Here is a 6,000-nt window from a genome sequence, read left to right as displayed (position 1 = left end):
AATCACATATCAGACAGATGAAGATGTTTTACTTTGCTGCATTTTTGTATTCTGCAGTGTGTTTATGCAAAAGATGCCAGTATCTGTAGCAGTGTCTCCACTACTGTTGTTAAAACAACCACACCTGCAACTCCTACGTACAGTAAATCAGGCTTCATGCGGCACCTCATGTCTGTAGCGGGGAGAGAGGCAACGCATGCGGAGTGGGAATAAAGCTCGTTGTGCTGGATGCGCTTTATTCCCATTCTATAGAGGAAATTTCTTTCTAGCTCTGAGCACGCTTTATTCCCACTCCGCACACGTATACACGTATGCTTACACAATCACTTAGTGTCAGATAACTAGTGCAAAAATTCAGAGCTCGACCCGGATTTAATTGTCATTCAGTCTGGATCCAGACTGGAATCATCCTATTGAGTACCAGTGGCATAGGGCAATGCAAATGATTGTTCTTTTGTTTTATGTATGCTATAGGATAGCCAGGCAGATGGTGCTCTGAGTGGCCTGGAGCAGCTCACTATGGCAGTGTTCGTTATTCATGGGGAAGATAAACAAGAACCACCTGCCGACTCTGACATTGTTCTCAAAGGAGTGAAGGTTTTGAATGAACTAACTTCAGTTGTCTCTGATTGTGCCCTGCTTCTTGGTTTGATACATGTACTCAACCTGGCTCATCCAAAACATTTTCGATTGACCAAAGTGTTCCTGAAACTACTCTTGCAGCCTGAACAGCACTGGATGTCTCTCAGAGTTCAAAGTCAAGACAGTAGATGACAGAACTCGCAGTAATTACGGTAGTTTGTAAGAATATGTCTAATGTGTCGAGTTTATGTCCAGTGTATCTACAGTATACACTAAGCCTGTTGTTATGTATGAGAAACAAACCAAGTTGTTAATAAAAATTGATTTTTAAAAGTCACATTTGAGTTTTTGACGTTTTAACCCAACATAAGTCTTAACTTTATAGTTAAGTTAGTGGAAAATAATACAGTCAATCAAACCATATGATTAAGTTGGAAATTATCAGGTTTATACATACAGGTAAAGTAAAAAATTAATTTGGAAAAAAATAGAATATTTAAGTTGAGTTGCAGTAAAATTAAGTTATACTAATGTGAATTATGGGATTGACAGAACTCAAATCATTAAAGTGTGTTTGACCTGTTGAAATTGAGTTGGTCTAAAGAGGTAAATGAATTTGAAAAAACATAATTTTTTGGGGTGTTACCAATTAATAATTTTATTAAGTTGATCCAACTGTTCACTTTTTTCAGTGTGGGACCGTTTTGTCCGTAAAGAAATGTTCCAGAGCAAATTCTAAAACAGGACTTTAAAGTTTAGTAGTAGCACGAGTACAATGCGGTACCATATAAAAACAAACATCTGCGAGCCTCGACATCTAATGCTGCATTCCATTCAACTCAAAGTCTGATTTTCCAACTTCCTACAAGGAAAAGTGCAATGGAATGCCACTTTTTCAACTCCGGTTTCGCCGAGACGCAGGTGTTTAACGTCAAACAAACATGTTTTATTCAAAAATATTGATAAATGAGTACATTTTCCTACATTACATGATATTAAAGCAACAAAAGCCTGTAGAAACAGGTGTATAAAACATGGAAATTACATTCTCTTTTGTTAATCGTTCACCTATAGCACAAATGCTATAGCATTGCAGCATAGTTTATCAATTGGATGGCTAATAAACATCTCTGGTGCCAGATGAACAGCTGCTAAGCTAATGGGAGCATTGCAATGTTTGTTTCCTGACACATCATCTTCTGAGCATTTGACAATGTAATGCCTTTATGATCGGAGATCAGAGATGTTGAGTAGGCAGTGCTTGAAGTGGGGCGGTATGCAGCGGTACAAAGTATCTGCACTTCTTTAATTTTGTCTACAGTGTACCGGCAGTTTTTCATGTGTACCACCACTTCTCAGAGTCTCGTGGTACGATGTAATGTCTTTATGGTTCGATGAGGCCAGCCAATCACTTTTATTTGACTTTTATTTTAATGGCACTGGGATCAAATATTGCAGTTTTAATGGGTTTCAACGGGGACATTTTTGTCCTGAAAGTCCTGAGTGTAACTATTTTGTGTACACAGTGTATTGTAGATGTATTATAGGTTGAAATATCAAAATTCCCCCCAAAAATACACACCTTTGGCAAAATGTATGCCAATAGCATTAACTAAAAAAAAAAAAAAAACATGAAAAAGACAAAAATGTCCCGAAGGTTGCACAACGGTTAAGTTGTAATTTAAACTTTAACATTATTTGGGGGAGAATAATTAATGTTATTCACATGAAATATGTAAAAAATGTATAAAGCAATGGGGGCAGTGGTGGCTCAGAAGTTAAGGCTTTGGGTTACTGATCAGAAGGTTGGGGGTTCAAGCACCAGCACTGCCAAGATGCCCCAAGTGCTAGATATTAGAAATATTGTATCTAGGTTTGATAAAACCAGCTAAGTAGCTGTCTGATAACATCAGTTACTGTAACATTACTTACATAATGGACCTCCTTGAGCTCAGCAAGCTAGCCAACTCATTTCTTTCTTTATTAATGCCAAGAACAGTCTGAATACATACAGCAGTTGCTTAATGCAACAACAACAAAAATAATAATAAAATAAAATACAACTGCCAGAGGGAAACAATTATAAGTGGTTATATACAGTATCATCAGTATTCGTTGACATTTTTTGATTTTTTGTTATTAATGCCCAATAAATTTTATTATAAAAATGTAATTCAACCAAATAGAGTGGGAGGAGTGGATTCTTGCCCAAAAATGTAAACATATCCAAAAATAATAAATAAATGGACAATATATTGAATATCTGAGTTTTCGTTATTGCAATAAAAAATAACATCAAAAACATTAATACAAATGTCAGATACCATTTTTTTCTGAGAGGATATTTGCTCAAACACATTTACCAACAAAAAAGAAAGAAAAGAAAGAAAGGTGTTTCATCATCTGATCTGATAATTGTCCTCTGGGGGCTAAGCCCCTTATCTCTTCCAACCCTTGCAACACCCCTGAGCTTTACATGTGTTCTTTTAGTGGAAAGAGTTTCACTGCACTCTCTTACAATATAAAGTGCAGTAAAAAAAATAAAAAAATAAAAAAAGAGGCTTCTTGGCAATTATGTTTTTGCAGATCTCACACACACTTGACATCTGCCCATGCCTTCTTTTTCACTACGAAAAGGTAAAGTTGAACACACGTTAATACAGGTGTCAAACTCTTGTAAGAGTCTCAAGCCTGTTAATGATTAACTTTTCATGGGTGTAATACTCATCCCTGCCTCCAGAGGGTGATAAACAGCGAGTATTTCACAGAGTTGTGTAGAAATGTGAGACAGAAGAAGAGTGAAGACGCAAGTATTGTTGTTGTATGTTCATGTTGATTTTGTCAATCCATCTAAAGTCCTGATTGAGGAAATTCTTTTGTTCATCACTTATGTAAGTTGATATTTAAATATTCTTGTATAGATACTTTTTATTGTTTAATCTTTGTTTCTCCAGATCTTGTGAGTAACTGCTGGGGATTGGAAATGTTTGTTTGGTGCAGGATTGTTTGAAACAGCCTTAAATGTGTAGGGACATTTTCTTTTCTTTCTTTTCTTTTCTTTCTTTTTGTGTATGACTGGCCTGTTGTAGACTTTTATTCTCATGAATTAATTTGATTAGGCAATATAGGATTTTGTTCTGGAGATAAGAGATGTCAAGCTCACAAGAGCTGCAAACTTGTAAAGAAATGAGCATAAATCAATATAATAAAGACCAGTAGGTCTATCAGAAAGTTTTACGATACGCTCGAGTCTGATTGTGTGCACACAATATTTTACCATAAAGAGGAGGACATCAATGATAATTAAAATAAATTACATGTGCAGAATTAGCGAAATACAGTGGAATACAAGAGCAAATATTGTGCACTGAAGTATTTGAAACTGCACTCTATGGAGCACTTAAACTTCTTTTTGGAATAAAGGCGTAACCAGAATAATGGTCTTAATTCTTGTTGTATTCAGGGACGTGCACAGTCAAATTGAGGGACAGTGGCCCAAACCAAGAAAAAAGGCACCATCCCCTCCACCACAAAAATAAATAAAAATACAATCTATACTGTATAATCAGTATTAATCTCATCAATGAACATCATGAAGATGTTTCCAAACTATTTTATGAAAGCACACTCTTGACAGAAATATGATGAAATAAAAATAACCCTGCAAGATATTAACAGTGTTAGATATAAACAGAAGAATACATATCTAGAGAAACATCTGGTTAGAAGATGTTAGATATGGATTTATATCCAGTATGATGTTGTGTGTTTCCCCGCTTGAGCAGCTGGAGTTGAACGTGCTGAACACCAACAAAATGAAGCACTATAAAACTGGTTAATTACCACATTCACACTGCATCCTGTTTATACATGAGATTAATCACTATATCCACAATTTATATGTACCATTTCAACCTTCATCTGCACAGACACTGAAGCGAAAAAAGAACTGGTGAACTTGAAATAAATTATGCATTAGTCAGTAGGGATGCTGGGATTATAAAGTATAAAAAATTTGAATAAAAACAAAAAGGAGTGTTTTGCAACTACACATTATATGATGTTTTACCATGTGAATTTCATAGTTTTTTTTTTTTTTTTTTTTTGAAAATATACAGTAATTTCAAATCAGATGATTGCAACACACTCCAAAAAATTTGAGACAGGGGCAATTTAAGACTAATAACAATTTGACGAGTTGAAATAACAAGGCGATGTGAAACAGGAGATGTTAAACAGGTGAGGCAATTGTGTCATAGTACTGTATACTGTTTAAGGTGCCTCCAAAAACAGCCTAGTCCTTCAAGAGCAAGGATTGTTCAAGACTTGTCAATTTGCCAAGAGATGCTTAAGCAAATAATCCAACACTTTGAGAACAATGTTCCCCAAAGACAAATTGGAAGGATTTTGAGCATTTCACCCTCTTCAGTACACAAAAAGTACTTAAAAGATTCAAGAAATCTGGCCAAATATCGGTGCGTAAAGGGAAAGACGAAAACCACTTCTGAATGCACGTGATCTCTGATCCCTCAGATGTCACTGTCTTAAATAACATCATTCATCTGTAATGGCTATCATGAACATGGGTTTGGGATAACTTTAGTAAACATTTGTTAGTCAACACCATTCACCGCCGCATCCACAGATTGAAGTTAAGACTTTACTATGCAAAGCAGAAGCTATACATCAACACTGTCCAGAAGTACTGCCGACTTCCCTGATCTCGGTCTTATTTTAGATGGAATGTAGAACAATGGAACTGTGTTTTTTGGTCTGACGAGTCAAAATTTCAAAACGTTTTGGAAAAACACAGCTGTCATGTTCTCTGGGCCAAAGAGGAAAAGGACCATCCAAGCTGTTATTAGTGTCAGGTCCAAAAGCCAGTATCTGTATGGGCCAGGGGTGTGTCAGTGCCCATGGCATGGGCAGCTCGCACATCTGTGAGGGCACCATTATTGCAGACAGATTTGTAAACATTTTGGAGCAGCATATACTGCCATCCAGCACCATCTTTTGCAGGGATGTCCCTACATTTTCCAGCAGGACAAATTCAAACCACATACTGGCCAGATTACAAGTGCATGGCTGTGTAAGCAGAGAGATTGGGTGCTTCTAGACTGGCCTGCCTGCAGTCCTAACCTGTCTCCAATTGAGAAAGTTTGGCGCATTATGAAGCACACCATACAGCAACGAAAACCCCATAAAATTGTGCCACTGAAGACCTACATAATGGATGAATGAGGGAAAATTTCACTTTCTAAATGTAACAAACTTGTGTCTTTAGTGGCCAAATGCTTAATATGTGGTGTTAGAACAAATAGTGATGTTTCACAGTGGAAAACACTCAACTGTACCAACATTTTTTGGAGTGTGTTGCAATCATCTAATTTGAAATTACTGTACATTAAAAAATAAAAT

General features: G+C 36.4%; 2 protein-coding genes across 2 annotated transcripts in view; both read left to right on the top strand.

Moving 5' to 3' along the window:
• The first annotated feature begins 3,357 nt into the window (after positions 1 to 3,357).
• LOC127440559 (uncharacterized) overlaps positions 3,358 to 6,000 on the top strand; it is a 60,170-nt gene continuing 57,527 nt past the window's right edge. Inside the window, 1 exon segment of the mRNA XM_051697232.1 lies at positions 3,358 to 3,473. The gene's annotated coding sequence lies outside the window, so the exon portion shown is untranslated.
• The window catches only part of LOC127440755 (gastrula zinc finger protein XlCGF57.1-like), a 139,892-nt gene continuing 137,281 nt past the window's right edge, over positions 3,390 to 6,000 (top strand). The window contains exon 1 of the mRNA XM_051697597.1: positions 3,390 to 3,473. The gene's annotated coding sequence lies outside the window, so the exon portion shown is untranslated. The remainder of the gene's footprint in view (positions 3,474 to 6,000) is intronic.

This window comes from Myxocyprinus asiaticus, chromosome 5, assembly GCF_019703515.2.
Source record: "Myxocyprinus asiaticus isolate MX2 ecotype Aquarium Trade chromosome 5, UBuf_Myxa_2, whole genome shotgun sequence".
NCBI lineage: Eukaryota > Metazoa > Chordata > Actinopteri > Cypriniformes > Catostomidae > Myxocyprinus > Myxocyprinus asiaticus.
The sequence above is the reverse complement of the archived record's forward strand: the minus strand, read 5'-3'. Positions and strand labels throughout refer to the sequence as shown.